General features: G+C 43.3%; 1 protein-coding gene across 1 annotated transcript in view; it reads right to left on the reverse strand.

The window, feature by feature from the left end:
- LOC143280956 (uncharacterized) overlaps window positions 1–19,013 on the reverse strand; it is a 47,147-nt gene that overhangs the window by 20,316 nt on the left and 7,818 nt on the right. The window lies entirely within an intron of this gene.

Consider the following 19,013-nt stretch of genomic DNA (forward strand, 5'->3'; position numbering starts at 1 on the left):
GTAGTAGTTGTTATTGTTGTAGTGGTAGCAGCAGCAGAAGTGGTAGTAGCAGCAGCAGCAGAAGCATTTGTAGTAGCAGCAGCAGCATTTGTAGTAGCAGCAGCAACAACAACAGACACACCGGGGGCAGGTGTGCATGGATTAAAGTTCAGAATGTTTCCCCAAAATTCTGCATCCATTTCCAAAATTCGGGAGTTCGAGAGAAGGTATATGAATTATAGCAGCATCTCTGGCAATTTTTCACGCACCCAGTAATTGTATAGAACATGATTGGCAAATACTAATCAAGCTCGTAGGTGGCAAATATCATAAGAAAATGTCACCGAAAGTGGTGCGCCTGAAAACTCTCGTTCGGCAATTCTATTCTGTGAACGCATGACAAGTAGGCAAATGGCTGTCATTGCCGTCGTCAGCATCAGCAACAGGTGGCGTTTTTATCACCAACATAGTGCATCCATGCGTGAAACGCACGATCGCAGCGGGTCGGTGGTACACACACACACGCGCGCACGCGCGCACGCACGCACGCACACACACACACAATCTTTCTCGAAGGACTTAGTTTATGATTCATGTCCGTCCTCTGCGGCAGTCTAGAACATACCATGGAGAGGGGTGGTGGGGGTGGAGAGGGTGAGTGTATGTCAGAAGACATCAGGAACGGAGAGTACGATGGGGAGGGGATTTTTGTGTGTCGTGGAACAGGAGGGGGAAAAGGGAAGAGGTGGGGGGGTGGGGGGGGGGGGGAGTTGTGTCTCGTCACCTGCTTTCGAACTTGACGGAACGTAACTTCTTGTGTATGTCCGTCTTTTCTTTCGCCTTGTTGGTTGACAATCCCACCCTCACCCTTCCCAACCCATGTCTCCCCTTTCCCTCCTGCCCCTCCCCCCTCCCTCAGCCCCCGTTCCCTCTCCCCCTCTACAGCGCCCCTGCACTCACCCTTCCGTGGCGGTTTGTGTCTGATGGTCGGGGGACTGGACCTGTGGGTCATCTCTGTGTCCCTTACTGGTCTGTCCGGAAAAAGCCTTGTGTGTTGGTGCATCGGTGCGCGCGCGCGCGCGCGTGTGTGTGTATGTGTGTGTGTGTGTGTGCGTGTGTGCGTGCGTGCGTGTGTGTGTGCGTGCGTTCGTGCGTGCGTGCGTGCGTGCGTGTGTGTGTGTGTGTGCGTGCGTGCGTGCGTTCGTGCGTGTGGTGTGTGTGTGTGTGTGCGTGCGTGCGTGCGTATGTGTGCGTGTGCGTGCGCGTGTCTCTCTCTGTCTCTTTTATTTAAGCATTATCAATAGGAAAATAATAAATTACAAGAAAGAGTTAGCCTTTCCAAATGAATTGTGGAGACACACACTCTCTTCGATCATGTCATCCATAGCGTTCACTGACAGTTAAGTCATTTCAAGATTGATCCTGCCCGTAAGGGAAAGGGGCTGTCGAACGTCGTGGCGATCCATCAATGAAGGTGTCGTGTGATGATGTAAGACATACGTTTATCGTTTTACCCGCGTGTAGACTCAGACTCAGAGCTTTATTCTTCGGGTTGTAAGCTGTTGTAAGATTGTGAAGCTGTTAAGTACTGCTTTGGAGAGCGGGAAAATTCCTTCTGTTTATTTTCATTTTCTATTATCAGTATTTTATAGACATATATATCTACATTTCAAGTCATACCCGAGTTCAGTCCTTTCAGCTCCCACGGGAGCCGCCATCACCTCCACTCTTCGCTCCACGTCCCCTTCCCCACCCTACCCACCTTCAGCTTCAGCCACCCCTTCCCTATTACACACATAGGCTAATCCCCTTTGTATTCCCAGGTTTGAGTTTAAAAAAAAGTAAATACTGAGATCTTGTAATGCAATTTTTATGCTTCTGTTCCTTGGATAACTCTATAAAATATATTAATGTTAAACCTGAATTAATTAGTTTAGTCAGGAGTTTCTGTCCTTTGTTACGAATGAACTATAATCTGAAACTCTATTCCGACAATCAAACCTCTTTTAAGATTCTCTTTCCTTGGAAAGAAGATAACTATCTTTTTCCTGTGGGTAGCTAACATGTTAGCCGTTCAGAAAAAAAAAAATCGTTCAACCACCTGACTACAGACTCACCAATACATTACTTTCACTCTATCAGAACGAGGGCTTTCATTGTTCTGCATTTTCGTTTCACGTTTCGGCAGCTTCGTCTGTTGTGTAATTCATCCGAATTACCGTTCGTGCACGAACCTAAACGTATACACTGGTACAGAAAAGGGAATCGGCAAAAGTGTGCTAGCTGCACCACACAGACACTGTGGATGACAAAGCAAACAGGCCGACATCACAAATTATATAATTACAGACAGCACGAAAAGGTTTTTTCATCGGAAAAAAAACCCACAAAAAAACCCAAACAAACAAAAAAACAACAACCAACGTTGGTGTGATCAGCATGCTTGTTCGCATTGCAGAGCATTTTCGTGTTCACGCTATCGCTTGAAACTTAATCGTGCTCTCCTGTGGGAGTTTTGTGAGTCCAAGCTTGTGTGTATGTGTACAGATGTAATCGAGGCAAGTTCATTAGTCGTCCGACTGCCTCTGTTGTATAAGGTCATTAATACGTGTGTTGTGAGAAAGGGGAAGCCTGGCTCTCGAGTATGGGTGGAGGGTGGCGGTGGGAGTGGGGGTGACACAGTGCATGGAGCGCCCGACTTTGTGCGGAGGATCCTGAATTCAAACCACACCGGACCATGTCTCTGTTCCCCCTCTAAGTTGATACTCAAACCCTCCATGTCTGTGTTCACACACACACACACACACACACACACACACACACACACACACACATCGGTATGTCTGTATTCTTCCAAGGCTATGCCCCCTCGGGTCAATGTTTCCTCAGGTCTATATTCCCTGACGCCTACATTCCCCCAGGCCTATATTCCCTGACGCCTGTGTTCCCCCCGGTCTATATTCCCTGACGCCTACATTCCCCCAGGCCTATATTCCCTGACGCCTGTGTTCCCCCAGGTCTATATTCCCTGACGCCTATGTTCCCCCAGGTCTAAATCCCTCACGTATAAGTTCCCCCAGGTCTATATTCCCCCTAGTACGCCACATCTGTTAAGAAAATAAAACAAGCATTCTAAAGGGAGCAGATGCCTGACCTACGTATAGACCCAACGCAATAACCAGGACATAATACAACCTGAACTGTTAAATAGCTATCTGTTGTGATTAGCAGCGGTCAGTTAGCAGTCGAAGATGTTGTATGATGGGATGATGCACAAACGAGACAAAACAACACGATCTGAACAATTCTGCGTGGTGGTCAGCCTTCATCACACGTGGAAATAAATAACGCCGCAACGTTGAAGAAAATGATAAATAAATCAAGGAGAGAACGAGGGAGAGAGAGGTGAAAGAGAGACAGAGAGAAAGAGAGAGAGGGGGGGGGGAGAGACAGAGAAAGATAGAGTGAAGAAGGAACAGTAATATGTGGAGTGATGGCGTAGAGGTAACGCGTCCGCATAGGAAGCGAGAGAATCTGAGCGCGTTGGTTCGAATCGCGGTTCAGCCGCCGATATTTTCTCCCTATCCACTAGACCTTGAGTGGTGGTCTGGACGCTAGTCATTCGGATGAGACGATAAACCGAGGTCCCGTGTGCAGCATGCACTCAGCGCACGTAAAAGAACCCACGACAACAAAAGGGTTGTTCCTGGCAAATTTTGTAGAAAAATCCACTTCAAATTGGGAAAAACAAATAAAACTGCACGCAGGAGAAATAAAACAAACAAACAAACAAAAACAAAAAACAAACAAACAACAACAACAAAAAACGGCTGGCGCTGTAGTATAGCGACGCGCTCTCCTTGGGGAGAGCAGCCCGAATTTCACACAGAGAAATCTGTTGTGATAAAAAAGATACACAAATACAAATACAAAATGCGTCTGATGTTCTCCGTATTGCTCTTGGCCGAGAGAGTTAGGATATAACTCGAGCAAGACACTCTCCGCGATAAACAAAATTCTAGGCCAGAGGGTCGTGACAGCAGTTGCTTCCTCCTCTGCCGTTTCTGGTGGTCATTATAGTCGGTTCGCTACGGACTACCACATATAACCGGAACAGAAATAATTAACTTCTTCCTGTCCATGAAGGCTCCCATACTGAGTGTCCCCAGACTGGTGGTCGTCACGGTGTTCCGTTTGATGTGTGATGCGGGCACCTCCCACGTGGACCGTGTTCAATAGCAGTGTGAACCTCGTCCTTTGATGTCATCGCCGGTAACCAGCTTCCTGTATAGCTGTATGGATTACAGCAGTCCCGGTGTATTGTGCTTGGTTGTTGACTCTGAGCATCATTAGGGCTAATGGTCACCTGTGGGACTGTATCAGGAATTTGGGTGGGGGTGGGGTAGGAGGGTGGGGTGGTGATTGTCTGTGTGATTGGTGGTTGGTGGAGGGGAGACTGGGTGGGGGTTGTGTGTGTGTGTGTGTGTGTGTGTGTGTGTGTGTGTGTGTGAGTGATTGAATGACTGAACACTGAACACTGAAATGTTTAATGTCATTAGCTGTAAAGCTCTGGTGACATAGTAGGTACAAATCAGACCAAAATTGGTGCAAAACAAATAAAATGGAACAGAAAGGAAAAACATAATCAAAGTAAACAAAACTACCAACGGATAAGCGGCACTTTGGTATTTTGTCGTTTGCTTAAAATGTCCATGTGACAGGCGGGTACTGTGCCTTTTCCCCCCCAGTCGTTCGTCTCCAAGGTTTGAACAGTACACAGGAAAAAAAAAGTACATATCATAATCCGAATAATAACCATCTAAGCATGTGACATCGACACACATTATAGCAATACGAACACATAACAAAGTACATACAAAACATATAATACATCAGAAAAATACATTGTCGAAATTTACCATCCAAATGTAACCCTTCCTTTTGTCTATGCCTTTTTCCCCTCATAGAACCCATACTATGTTCATAATCAATTAATGAGTATCTGAACCGATAGTAGACGTTTTACGTATATTTACTGCCTCGGATAGTGATTGAATGAGCGAGTGAGTGAGTGAGAGAGAGAGAGAGAGGGAGAGTGTGTGTGTGTGTGTGTGTGTGTGTGTGTGTGTGTATTGTGAGTGAGTGAATGTGTGTATGTGTGTGTGTGTTGTGTGTGTCTGTGTCTGTGTGTATGCGTGTGTGGTGAGTATTGGTGTGTATAAGTATGCGTGTGTGTGTGTGTGTGTGTGTGTGTGTGTGTGTGTGTGTGTGTGTATGCGTGTGTGTCCCCGAGGTTTTTACAACATCTGCCGCGCGACAACTTAGGGTTCACTTGACAGATGTGACAAAGTAGGTCTGTCACCGGCAGTCATGTTAATATCACGTCAGCTGGTGTGGACTGAATCAAATAGCAGTAACCGTTCAGCCGATCCAGAATGCACAGGAAATACAATCTGATAAGATAATAATCGTATGTGACTGCATATGCTTTATTCTGACGTATCACTGATAGTTCCCCCCGCCCCCCCCTGCTGATTCAATATCCACAGAAAATAAAATCTGATGACAATAATAATCGTATGCACTTGTCTGTGTTTTATTCTGACGTGTCAGTAATACCCCTGTAAGCCCACGATTTCTCTCACTTTGGGAGAAATCGTGGGGTTGCGAGAAATCGTGGTCGTTCCCCTCCCAGGTTTTCTCTCAATTGCGGGAAATCGTGGGGGGCGCCCCACACGATGTGTGAGAAATCGCGGGAAGTCCCCTTTATTGTTATCAAAAAAATTTTCTTTGCCATCTGAGTTGGTTTCTTGTTTTTTCCCGATGCAAATCTTAGAGAAAAATGAGAGCAATAAAAAGAAGCAAGAAACGGGGAAAACGATAACGACGATCATGATAATGACAGTGGCGTTTGCAAAGGCATCTACAATAGACGGTGAAGGTGATTGCACAGTAGTGGTTTAAAAAAGTGTGAATTTATGTGTATGTCAGTGAGTGAGTGAGTGAGAGGGTGAGTGAGTGAGTGAGTGAGTGAGTGTGTGTGTGTGTGTGTGTGTGTGTGTGTGTATGTGTGTGTGTGTGTGCGCGCGCGCGTGTGTGTGTGTGTGTGTTTCCTTGTGTGTGTTTACTTGGCTGGTTGATTTGGTCTTCTTTCACTCCGTTTAAAAATATTTTCGTGTTCTAAGTGCCTTCTGTGAAACTGAAATTCTATTTTCAGTGCAATCTTGCATGCGAAAGCATGCTGATACAGACAGATGAACAAATGAGCAAGCATGAAATGATGAACATTTCAAATAAATGTGACAGAAAAGGTTGCACCACAACAAACATCAAAACTATTTCGTCCAATTTTCACAATTCCCAGCATTGTGAAACACTTTTTTTGCCGTCACATTTGTGTATAAAGTTGAATCATTTTGATGTTATTCTCAACATCCAGGAAAGATTCGGTTCAAGTCATATTATATTATATCATGTTTTGTTCATGTTTGAGTTATATACATTGCCCGAATTTCGTTGTTTGCTATTGATTCCGATGTTGAATTTGAGGTCGTATTATATTATATCATATCATGTTATATTATATATCATATCATTTATTTCTGTTTGAGTTATACACAGTGCCTGAATTTTGTTGTTTGCTATTGATTCCGATGTTAAATTTGAGGACTATGCACTGCAGTGATCCATCTTACGTGAAATGCAATAATTAGTTGTGTTTCAGTGTCATTACTGTTGATGTCTTCGTTGACGCGATTGTCATTATCATGATCGTCGTTGTCCTCGCTCCCCCTTTTTCTCTTTTGGTTTTTTCTCTCTCTCATTTTCCTCTCAGATTTGCATTGGAAAAAGACAAGAAACCAACTTCGACGATAAAGGAAATTTTTTTTTTAATAAAAATAAGGGGGACTTCCCACGACTTCTCACACATTTCTCTTTATGTGAGATAAATCGTGGTGGCGCCCCCCACGATTTCCCTCAAAGTGAGAGAAATCGTGGGATTGCGAGAAATCGTGGGCTTTCAACCCCTCCTTCTCCCGTAATGCCCTCACTTCTCCTGTCTGCTATTTCCTTGTCATCCGTGGTGTAGTGCCCCAGAATGACGATCAATGAAAAAAAAAAATCACTTACCAGAATGATGATGAATGAAACAGATACAGCTTAGTGATTTCAGACGAGACCAAATCAACAACACCCACGCTAAAATCAACAGGTCTGTCTCTCTCTATAAGTTCCACCTAACAAATATCTGTTAAAATAAAGTATGCAAGCCCAGTTTGTTTTCCTCTCTCTCTCTCCCTCTCTCTCTGTCACACACACACACACACACACACACACACACACACACACACACACACCACAGATAAAAGAGACATAGAGGGAAAGAGATAGACAGAGAGAGAGAGAGGGGGGGGGGGGGGGGGGCAGCAAAGCAGATACCACAGGAAATGTATGACGATCATTAGGAGTATGAAGGCGAGAAGATTAAGCAGGCAGAAAAAAAACAGGAAGGAATAAGGGGAAAAAAGAAAGAAAGAAAGAAATTACCTTCAGAGCTTCGAAAACAGTCATACAGAAGACATTCGTTTGATCTGGTTCTGACTTAGCAACATTTGTTGTTTTTATCCCAAATGGGATCAGTGTTCGTGTGTGTGTGTGTGTGTGTGTGTGTGTGTGTGTGTGTGTGTGTGTGTGTGTGTGCGTACGTGCGTGCGTGCGTGCGTGCGTGCGTGTGTGTGTGTGTGTGTGTGTCAGTGTATTGATCACATGATGTCAGCGGCTTTGCACAGCTGGCTTGTGTCGTTTTACAATCAGTCTTCACGGACCACAGGCTTTCACACTCCGCTGACTGACTGACTGACTGAGTTCTTGTGTTTCTTGCAACATCTGAACCTTCATAACACAACACCCTGATTCAGCCTTGACTCTACCATTCCCCTTTCAGGCCTTCGCGCGAGTTTACCTCCATCCATTCACTCTTTTTAATGCTTCGATGTGAGTGGTTCAGATTCTTGTCAAGCTGTCCTCTGCTCGCCTCTCTGTCATAATTATGTTGTGTCGCCGTCTATCATCGATCGCTCAGCTCCCACACTGAAAAAAGGATGGATGGCACTTCACTACTGCCGTTGAGCTGATTCAGTGTCCACATCATGTGAATACATAGTTGTGTTCGGAGCAGCTAGTCTGGAATCAAACGGTTTTCAGTCGTTGAGGACATGTATAATTATGCCCTGCTGACAGAAGATTTCAACTTGTTTGAAAAGTGATTACGAAACGTAGTGCTCTCTCTCTCTGTCTGTCTGTCTGTCTAGTTTCCAGAGATGTAAAACTGAAGACAATAAAAGAGAACGTAAAGAAACATTTGTAAAGGAAAGGAAGGAATATGTCTATTTGAAGAGAAGAAAGAAACGTGAAATTGAGGAGCTAAGGTTACAGAAATTAAAATCGTCAATCAAAGATTCAAATCTGTTTTGGGCAACAGTAAGATCTGTAAATAGAAAGGCATTTGTTTATAATAATATTAGTGCTCAGCAATGGTATGACCATTTTTCTAGTGTATTTGAAGGTAATGCTAACACTGAAACAGAAGATGAGGTAGTAGAGGAGGTTGGGGGTTTTGAAGAACCTTGTTTTAATGACCCAATTAGCAGGCAAGAAGTAATTGATAGCATAAACAATTTAAAACCAGGTAAAAGTGCAGGCCCAGATAAAATATTGAGTGAAATGTTAAAGCAGGCAAATACAGATGTTGTTGATTTTCTGGTGTTTTTATTTAACAGATGTTTTAATGATGGAATCCTTCCTATAGATTGGGCAAAATCGATTATCATACCTATTCACAAAAAGGGAGACCCGAATATTCCAGATAATTACCGTGCAGTTGCACTTACAAGTATCATTATTAAAGTCTACACTTACATTTTAAATAGAAGATTGACTAAATGGGCCGAACGAGAAAAAAAGATTATTGAAGAGCAAGCTGGATTTCGATCAGGTTACAGCACCATTGACCACATTTTCACTTTGTATGCAATTGTGCAAACATATTTATTAAAAAATACAAAATTGTATGTTGCTTTTGTAGATTTTCAGAAGGCCTTCGACTCTGTGAATCGAAATAGTTTATGGAATGTGTTACGTAAAACTGGTGTTGATGGTAAGCTTTATATGGCACTGCGTGGTGTGTATGATTCAGTTTTAGCGTGTGTGCGTGAGAGGGGTGTATATTCAGATGTATTTGATTGCCCACGCGGCGTAAAACAAGGATGTCTGTTGGGCCCTATGATGTTTTCGTTCTTTATTAATGAACTGGCAGGAGAGATAACGAAAAAAGGAAGACATGGGATTCAAATGATCCCTGGGGCTGGTGAACTGTTTCTCATGTTATTTGCAGATGATGTAATTCTTTTGTCTGACACGGCCATAGGACTTGGGGAGAGCAGCCCGAATTTCACACAGCTGAACATATTAAAGCAAGAAGCAGATAGATTATTTTTAAAAGTTAATCTTGAGAAAACAAATGTAGTTGTGTTTAGAAAATGTGGATAACTGTCTAGATATGAAAGATGGCACTATAGAACTGATGAAGTGAAGGCAACTAATGCATATAAATATCTCGGTATGATTTTTACAATTACAGCTGATTTTGACAAGGACAGTAGCAGAGATCTGTAGGAAGGGGAAGAAGGGGGTTATAGAAATCTTAAGGTGTTTACGAAAATTAGGCTCGATAGATTCATACATATTTTGGAAACTTTTTGATACTCAAATAGAACCAATGATAACATATGGGGCCGAAATTTGGGGACTTTCTGATATCAAAGATTAGCAATTAAACGTTTTTTTTAAAATGTTCCATTACATGCTTTAAATACTGTATTATATGGAGAAAGTGGTAGATACCCATTATAAAACCATGTGTGAAATGTATAAAATATTGGTTAAAATTAATAAGGCTACCCACATCGAGATTATGTAAGCAGGCGTATGAAATGTTAGTAAATGAACATGATAGAGGGAAGGAAAACTGGATATATCTTGTAAAGAAGACATTAACTGTAAATGGATTTGGGATTGTGTGGATGTGTCAGGGAGTTGGATGTGTAGAAGGATTTGTTTCAGAATTCAGAGATAGGCTAATTGCTTCATATAAACAAAATTGGCACTGTAAAATGGAAAGCACTGAGAAATATAGATTTTTTTTTTTTTTTTTTTTTTTTTAGTTTTAAAAGTATATTTCAATCAGAAAAATATATCACAGTCGTGACAAACAAGTGGCACCGAACAAGTCTCGCCGGATTTAGATCGAGAACGATTGGGTTGAATGCTTATGAAAAGTGGTTTCAAACTGAGCCCTCGTTACTCTCCCCTAGTCCGATGTGCGGTCATTTAGGGGAGGATGAATTACATTTTTTGTTTAGTTGTAAAGCTTATGACGATATTCGAGAAAAATGTGTTGTATTTAAAACAAATTCAGCAAAGAATGAAGATATTTTTGGAGTGCTTAATCTAAATCAGGAAACTTCACTGCAGTCACTTGCAAAATATATTGCCGAAGCGAATAACATGCGACGATAAAAAACAACAATAATAAAATAGTATCAGGTGTTGTTCATTGTGAAAATTGAAATGTGTGTTGTCATTCTCATATGGAAAATATTTATGTTATACATTTATATATTTTTTTGTTTTTTATTTCTCTCTACATCACAGTACTTTAATGGATGGTCGAACTGCACTTTGTTGCACAGATTGATTGATTTCGTTTTGGCTTTGGTTTTCATCAATATTATTACTATTGATGCATGTTGTTATTTGTATTATGAACCCCCATGTCATTAGGGCTGTAAAACTATTGACATTAAAGTGTTCAGTGTTCAGTGTTCTCTCTCTCTCAAATCGGGTCGGTGGCCTCGATTTATGTAACTACCGTCCTCAGCAGCAGACTACCAAGACTGTGTGAATGCACACCGGTAGATGTCATTGATGTGTGTTCCTAGTCTTCTTCTTCTTCTGCGTTTGTGGGCTGCGACTCCTACGTTCACTCGTATATACGCGAGTGGGCTTTTACGTGTATGACCGTTTTTAACCCGCCATGTAAGCAGCCATACTCCGCTTTCGGGGGTGGGGGGGTACATACTGGCTATGTTCTTGTTTCCATAACCCACCGAACGCTGACATGGATTACAGAATCTTTAACGTGTGTATTTGATCTTCTGCTTGCCGTATACACACGAAGGGGGTTCAGACACTAGCAGGTCTGCACATATGTTGACCTGGGAGATCGTAAGAATCTCCACCCTTTATCCACCAGGCGCCGTCACCGTGATTCGAACCCGGGAACCTCAGATTGAAAGTCCAACGCTTTAACCACTCGGCTGTTGCTCCGGTCTGTGTTCTAAGTGAAGTGCGGAGGAATGTTATGAAAAGCGTGAATGTGAGCAGTGGGGAGAAGGAGAGAAGGGAGGAAGCCTGTTTATCAGTTGGTGATTTGAGCACGTTGCTTACGTCATTAAACTACTGACTCACTCTCTCTCTCTCTCTAACAGATGGGGCTGAGGCCAAATGTGAATAAACCATCTTCAGTCAGCCAGTCAGTCTCTAAAAGATGGTTTCAGCAGACTGTGATTTCCATAGAATCACAGTGACCCGTCTGTTAATCCCATGTTGATGACGAAAACCACTTCATTTTTCAGTGTGAAATTCATGATACCGTGACAGAAAAAAAATGAAATAATGTGTGTGTGTGTGTGTGTGTGTGTGTGTGTGTGTGTGTGTGTGTGTGACGCAGATGAATCAAAAAGACATGATGTTGTTACTGTTGTTGGTCTTTACCTGCTACCGGTTCTGTGGGCTCCTTTACCTGCTACCTGTCCTGTCTGTGGGCCCCTTTACCTGTTACCTTACCTGTCCTGTGGGCACGTTTACCTACTACCTGTCCTATCTGTGGGCCCCTTTACCTGTTACCTGTCCTGTCTGTGGGCCCCTTTACCTTTTACCTGTCCTGTCTGTGGGCCACTTTACCTGTCCTGTCTGTGGGCCCCTTTACCTGCTACCTGTCCTGTCTGTGGGCCCCCTTACCTGTTACCTGTCCTGTCTGTGGGCCCCTTTACCTGCTACCTGTCCTGTCTGTGGGAACCTTTATCTGTTACCTGTCCTGTCTGTGGGCCCTTTACCTGCTACCTGTCCTGTCTGTGGGAACCTTTACCTGTTACCTGTCCTGTCTGTGGGCCCCTTTACTTGCTACCTGTCCTGTCTGTGGGAACCTTTACCTGTTACCTGTCCTGTCTGTGGGCCCTTTACCTGTTACCTGTCCTGTCTGTGGGCCCTTTACCTCCTACCTGTCCTGGCTGTGGGAACCTTTACATATTACCTGTCCTGTCTGTGGGCCCATTCACCTGTTACCTGTCCTGTCTGTGGGCCCCTTTACCTGCTACTTGTCCTGTCTGTGGGCCTGTCAACGTGTGGGCCTCTTTAACTGCTACCTGTCCAATGCTTGACACAGGAACAAGGCAACTGAATCGTCTCAGGTCTACACTAGTACACTAGTTGTGGAAGAATGTGTCTTTATTCTCTCCCTTTTCTGTTCTCAATCAACCAGAGGGAAGAGGACCTACGTTCTGTCACCTGTATGTTGTCGCTAGCGCTGTGCTCTGCAGGGGTTTTCATCATTTCAAAAAACGACAAACAAAAAATTATATTAATACTCTGGGAATGGATGTTATCTCTAGAAAAGGATGTTTATATATTGTGTTTACTGACAGTTCCACCGTGGGTGAGTTATTCTTTCATGTTCACCTTGTCAGCATACGGTTCGATATTCGCAAATTTGTTTTCCTCTATTGTTTGGCCAGAAATGGAAAGAAGGCAATTAATGTACCCAGCCCCCCCCCCTTCCCCCTCCCCCCACGCCTCCCCTCTCTCTCTCTCTCTGTCTCTCTCTCTTTCTCTGTATTTCATTGTCACCACGCTTATGACTGTATTTGGTTTTATGAAGCGGAGACTCTGCCCAGGGTAGGGACTGGATGTAAAAAAAAGAAAAAAAAGAACACCAGTGCTTATCTATCATCCTCGGAAATAAATAAATTTGTCTTGTCATCTGTATGTGCGTGCGTGCGTGCGTGTGTGCGTGCGTGTGTGCGTGCCAAATACGTATATACACATGAAACGAAAGTCTCTGGCAGTCATTCCACTTAAACGACCCAGCAAACGGCCAGTTACAGTTTTTCAAGGAGGCGTACGGACAAATCCATATACGCTTCACAACAGAGTGGATTTCTTCTGCAGAATTTTGCCAGAGAACAACACTTCTGTTGCCATGGGTTCTCTTTCAGTGCGCGAAGTGCGTGCTGCACACAGGACCTCGGTTTATGGTCTCATCTGAATGACTTGACTCTCGGTTTGATTTTCCGGTCAAACGTGGGGAGAAAGGGCGAGACTGGGATTCAAACCCAGACTCTTACGGACACTGTATTTTTTCATAACCATCTTCCTCCTCAAATGGACAGTACCATAGATAGTTAAATTGTGTCTTTTTTTCTTAAATACAGAACTCTCTCATTCATCCGTGACGTGCATGATTAAAAAAAGAAAAGAAAAAGAAATAAGCAACAACAACAACAACAAAAAACCCCACCAAAAACAAAAAGCAGCAAAACAAAAACAAAAACAAAACAAACAAACAAAATAAACTGTTGGTTACTTAAGTTCTTTGACATATTCCTAATTGAAACCATTCAAAGTATTTCTTTTATATTCATCGTTCTCTTTCGTAGGTCTCCCTAAAGTACCAAGAGTTCTCCCCTATGACAGAAGGCCATAATATCGAATAATTCTACGTTTTCCATCATGAAGTCATAATAAGCACTTGAATCAATTGCGCACAGCTGTTGTGATTTATTTTTCTTACATGGTCATCAATCGATTGCACGCACCTGTTGTAATTTAGATCCTTGGCAGTGGTGAAGGCTTTTCTGACAGAAATCGCCATTACCATAATAGCAATAATAATGATAATAATAATAACAACAATAATACTAATAATAATACAGGCTTATACAGCACAGTAACCCTATCTCAGATGGGGCTCACCGCGCTTTAGAATAAACTATACAAATTTAAGACTAAGTGACATAAAATATGTACAAGGTCAACCCAGTCTCACATGACACTGGCTAAAATATACACATATAAGACTAAGTGACATAAAATATGTAAATCAGCACAGGCACCATCACAGTCTCAAATCACACAGGCGCAAATCAAAGCAAAACAAAGCACATCACATTCACCATAGTAAAAAAATAAACACCAAAGCATCACTAAAAAAACAACAACACCACAATCATCACAAATGCATAAAAATCAACACAGAGAGCACATCCAACAATAAGATCACAGCAAGCATATGCAGATGGAAAAGTTTCAGTGAGAAAAGTAAGGATTGAAAAGATAAGTTTTGAGTGCTCTCTTGAATGCGGGTCAACAGTTGGGGTGTAACGGAGGTGTGAGGGTAGTGAATTCCACTGTTTGGGTGCAACAAAAGAAAAGGAACGTTCATGTAAGTTTTTGTACGAATCTTTGGAATAGACAGCGTGCACTCGTCATTTGAAGAACGGAGTTGTTTGGATGTTGAACAGACAGAAAGTAGACCCGAAAGATAGACAGGACCAGAATCAGTGAGGAAATTGTTGCAGAGGACTGAGAGTTTGTAGTGTATTGGTGCTTGAATGGGGAGCCAGTAAAGGGAAGCGAGTATGGGAGTAATGTGTTGACGTTTCTTAGCTTTGTGTTGACGTTTCTTACCATCCGTTGACTAAGAATTTATTTTGTTATCATGTTTTTAAGTAGGAAAAAAAGTGTTTCTTTGCTCGATCTGGATGCACGTGACAAAAAACAAAAAGAAACTGCGTTTCGAACATCCGCTGTAAATTGTATGTGTTTGGATTTGGTTACGTTTGCTTAAACCAGGGCGTAGAGAGTATTGAAGAATTTCTTAGAGTGTTTAAAGAAAGGGTAGTTGCATGCAGATGGCAGGAATGGGATTTTCATGTTAGTAATAGCGAGAGATTTAATGTTTACAGAACATTTTGCACCGTACCGGATGTCAAAACGTATTTACTTTTAAACATAGATCGACACTTAGATTATTCAATGGCAAGATTCAGGCTTGGTATTTCTGAAATTGCAGTACATTATTACCGATATAGAATACATAATGCAACTGATCTAAGGTGCAAGCTTTGCTACAAGGAGGAAGAAAATGTCCTGCATGACTTAAGAACAAGGTATATGTCATCCAATTCTGTAAATTTCCCAGTCAGCATAGATTAGCATTACTCATGGCTTCTCGGCATGAACAGGCCATTCGCAATTTGTCAATTTATTTGTTTAAAGCATTCAGACTGCGATCAGCTCTGATGTCTTAGAATACTGAAGTTTGTTCTTGATTATGTGACCGCTTATTTCTTGTTGTTTTTCTTACATGATCATGTGTATGTACCCCTTCATGAGGGGCAATGGCCTGTGTGGAGTGATGGTCTAGAGGTAACGCGTCCGCGTAGGAAGCGAGAGAATCTGAGCGCGCTGGTTCGAATCACGGCAAAGCCGCCGATATTTTCTCCCCTTCCACTAGACCTTCAGTTGTGGTCTGGACGCTAGTCAATCGGATGAGACGATAAACCGAGGTCCCGTGTGCAGCATGCACTTAGCGCACGTAAAAGAACCCACGGCAACAAAAGGGTTGTTCCTGGCAAAAATTCTGTAGAAAAATCCACTTCGATAAGAAAAACAAATAAAACTGCACGCAGGAAAAAATACAAAAAATGGGTGGCGCTGTAGTGTAGCGACGCGCTCTCCATGGGGAGAGCAGCCCGAATTTCACACAGAGAAATCTGTTGTGATAAAAAGAGAAATACAAATACAATACAATACGATACGATACGATACGATACGGTATGATATGATATGATATGATACGATACATGAATAAATTATCCGTATCCGTATCCGTATCTCTCTCTCTCTGTTTACGATATGGGAATGCCTGTGAATGGGACAGAAAGGAGCACCTGTTCACTGCCTAATCAGGTGGAGTCCAGGAATAGAAACACCTGCTAGGTGTGTTAATATTTCAGGACTGTGAGTGGAGCCTGGGAGGTACTGTTTCCATTCGCTAGGAACAAATGTACTCTGCCTGATCACGCTGAACAACGTGTTGGTGTGGAGAATATCGCGCCCGGGCACACACACACACACACCCTCACACACACACACACACACACATGCACGCACGCACACACACACACACACACACACACACGTTCAAACGCATAAAAATATTAGTACCTAGCTGTACTTCACAAACCCATACAAGTACAGCTCACTGAAATGCCTATCCAATTGCAGCAGTAACGTTTTCAAGTTGTTGTTTACAAGTTTAAAGTGAAGAGGATTGGTGAATGTGCTGCAGGATAGAATTCCACACACTGGGTGCCGTTTACTGAAAGGTTCTTTCGCCAAAGGTAAACTTAACACGATTGTCAACACTTTATCTAAGGTGCGAGGGGCTGTCAACACCTTATCTAAACAGCTAGGGGCTGTCAACGCCTTATCTACGCTGCTAGGGGCTGTCAACACCTTATCTAAACAGCTAAGGGCTGGAAACACCTTATCTAAGCTGCAAGGGACTGGCAACCTCTTATCTAAGCTGCTAGGGGCTGTCAACACATTATTCAAGCTGCTAGGGGCTGTCAACACTAAGTTGCTAGGCCTGTCAACACCTTATCTAAGCTGTCATTGGTTTTTCAACACCTGATCTATGCTGCTAGGGCCTGTCAACACCATATTTAAGCTGCTAGGGGCTGTCAACACTTTATCTAAGTTGCTATGGCCTGTCAGTACCCAATCTAAGCGGCTAGGGGCTGTCAACACCTTATCTAAGCTGTGAGGGATGTCAACACCTTATCTAAGCTGCGAGGTGTTGTCAACACCTCTCATCAAGCTACGTAGTAATCTGTACTACGCATTTCTATGAGGACCGTAAAAGGGTAAAGCAGCAACATGCGGAAAGACTGCCATCAAAATGACGGAATGCAAGATGAGCCAGGAATGCATGCTATATCTGCTTCTTTGTACTGTTTGTTCCTCGGTGTGTCTGTGAATTCCACCACAAATTTGTTCAGTGTAAAAAATGGAGAAGAGCATAGACCTGAAGACAACCCACTGCGATTTCATGGTGGTTTGATGTTCAGAGTCTTTGTGTTGCCTTGAACATAACTTTTGTGAGATTTGGAGAGACATTGGGTGTGTGTGGGGATGGGGTGTACCTGGGGCTATGGTGGTGATTGCCAGCTTTTATTTTTCACACACACACACACACACCAAACAACACATATACATATTCTTCACACACACACACACACACACACGCACACGCACACACCCCAAACAACACATACATATTCTTCACACACACACACACACACACACAAAACCATTGATCTGCAGCTTTATGACTTGACAACTGTGGTAGACGTCATTCAACAGTTCCTTTATTAATCATGCATGACGTGTTTGTTGACGCCAATCTTAATCATCCATGACCATCTTTGGGGGCGTGGAGGTGGGGGGTAAAGGGAGGGGTAGAGTGAGGGGAGTGGTAAAGAGGGGGGGGAGGGTGGATGTGACAAGTGGCGAATGGAAAGTGAGCCAGCGACACAGACACACGTCTACTTTGCCAGTAGCGTGGATGAAGTACGAGACAGAAATCGAGCCGAAAGCGTCCAGTTTGAACACACCATCACCTTTGATGATTCTTATCAGAAGACTCTGTGTGTGTGTGTGTGTGTGTGTGTGCGCGCGCGCGCGCGCGTGTGTGTGTGTGTGTGTGAGAATGGATGGGAATGACGAAAGTGGTGGTGGAAGAACCAATCAGTATAAAACTTTACTAACAAACTCCGCTGTGATCAAAAGGCGATAACCCCCCCCCCCCCCCCCCCCCCCCCCCCAAAAAAAAAACACAAAAAAAAACCGGATCGGCGTTGTCGAAGCCAGTGGGCATTTCCATCGAATTTCGGACTATCTGTTTCCACCGTGCTATGAGAGCTCCGCGTGTCGCCGGCATAACAGTTCCTGACTACTTTGTCAGTTTTGCGTTAAAGTGCCTTACGGACATCGACATCTCTCTCTCTCTCTCTCTCTCTCTCACACACACACACACACACAATGAAACATTCGAGTTCAAGTTCGATTTCGAGTTCGAGTTCTCTCTCTCTCTCTCTCCCTCTCTCTCTCCCCCCCTCTCTCTCTCTCACATACACACACACACAATTAAGCATTCGAGTTCGAATTTAAGTTCGAGTTCGAGTTTATACATCTCTCTCTCTCTGTTTCTCTCCTCTCTCTATCTCTCTGTCTCTGTCTCTCTCAAACATACTGGTTCGACTTCCAGATTGAGTTCGAGTTTGAGTTCTCTCGCTCTCAATCTCTCTCTTTCCTTCCCCCCCCCCCCCTCTCTGTCTCTTTCTCTCTCATCACCAGCCTGTATATATCCACATGCTGTAATGCCGACAGATAGGTGGTATGGGTTTTCACATCCCAATGTGTTGCAATATCGAAAATAGGAACGGTCTTGGACAGCAGCATATTCCGCTTGAATTCTGTAATTCAGTGTTCTTCAAAGTGGGGGATCTAAAGTTTCACTTGCATTGAGAGAAACAGACAAACGGACAGAGAAAGGGGGCAGAGACAGACAGAGAGGGAGAGAGAGGGGGAGAGAGAGAGAGAGAGAGAGAGAGAGAGAGGTGGGAGAGATAGAGACAGAGTGAGAGCCTGAGGGGGAGGGAGGGAGACAGAGAGACAGAAACAGACAGAGAGACAGATTCACAACTGTTTAGAAATGCATGTCAGACGACAAAAAGGCACAAAGCTGGCACAACCAACTTCCACGCTGTAAACAGCACGCAAAACAATTAACAAGCTGTTAGAGCTGTTCGGTCGGTGAGCCTTTCGTGCAGGAAAGAGGAGGACCACAT

Source organism: Babylonia areolata, chromosome 4 (assembly GCF_041734735.1).
Source record: "Babylonia areolata isolate BAREFJ2019XMU chromosome 4, ASM4173473v1, whole genome shotgun sequence".
In the NCBI taxonomy this organism is placed as follows: Eukaryota; Metazoa; Mollusca; class Gastropoda; order Neogastropoda; family Buccinidae; genus Babylonia; species Babylonia areolata.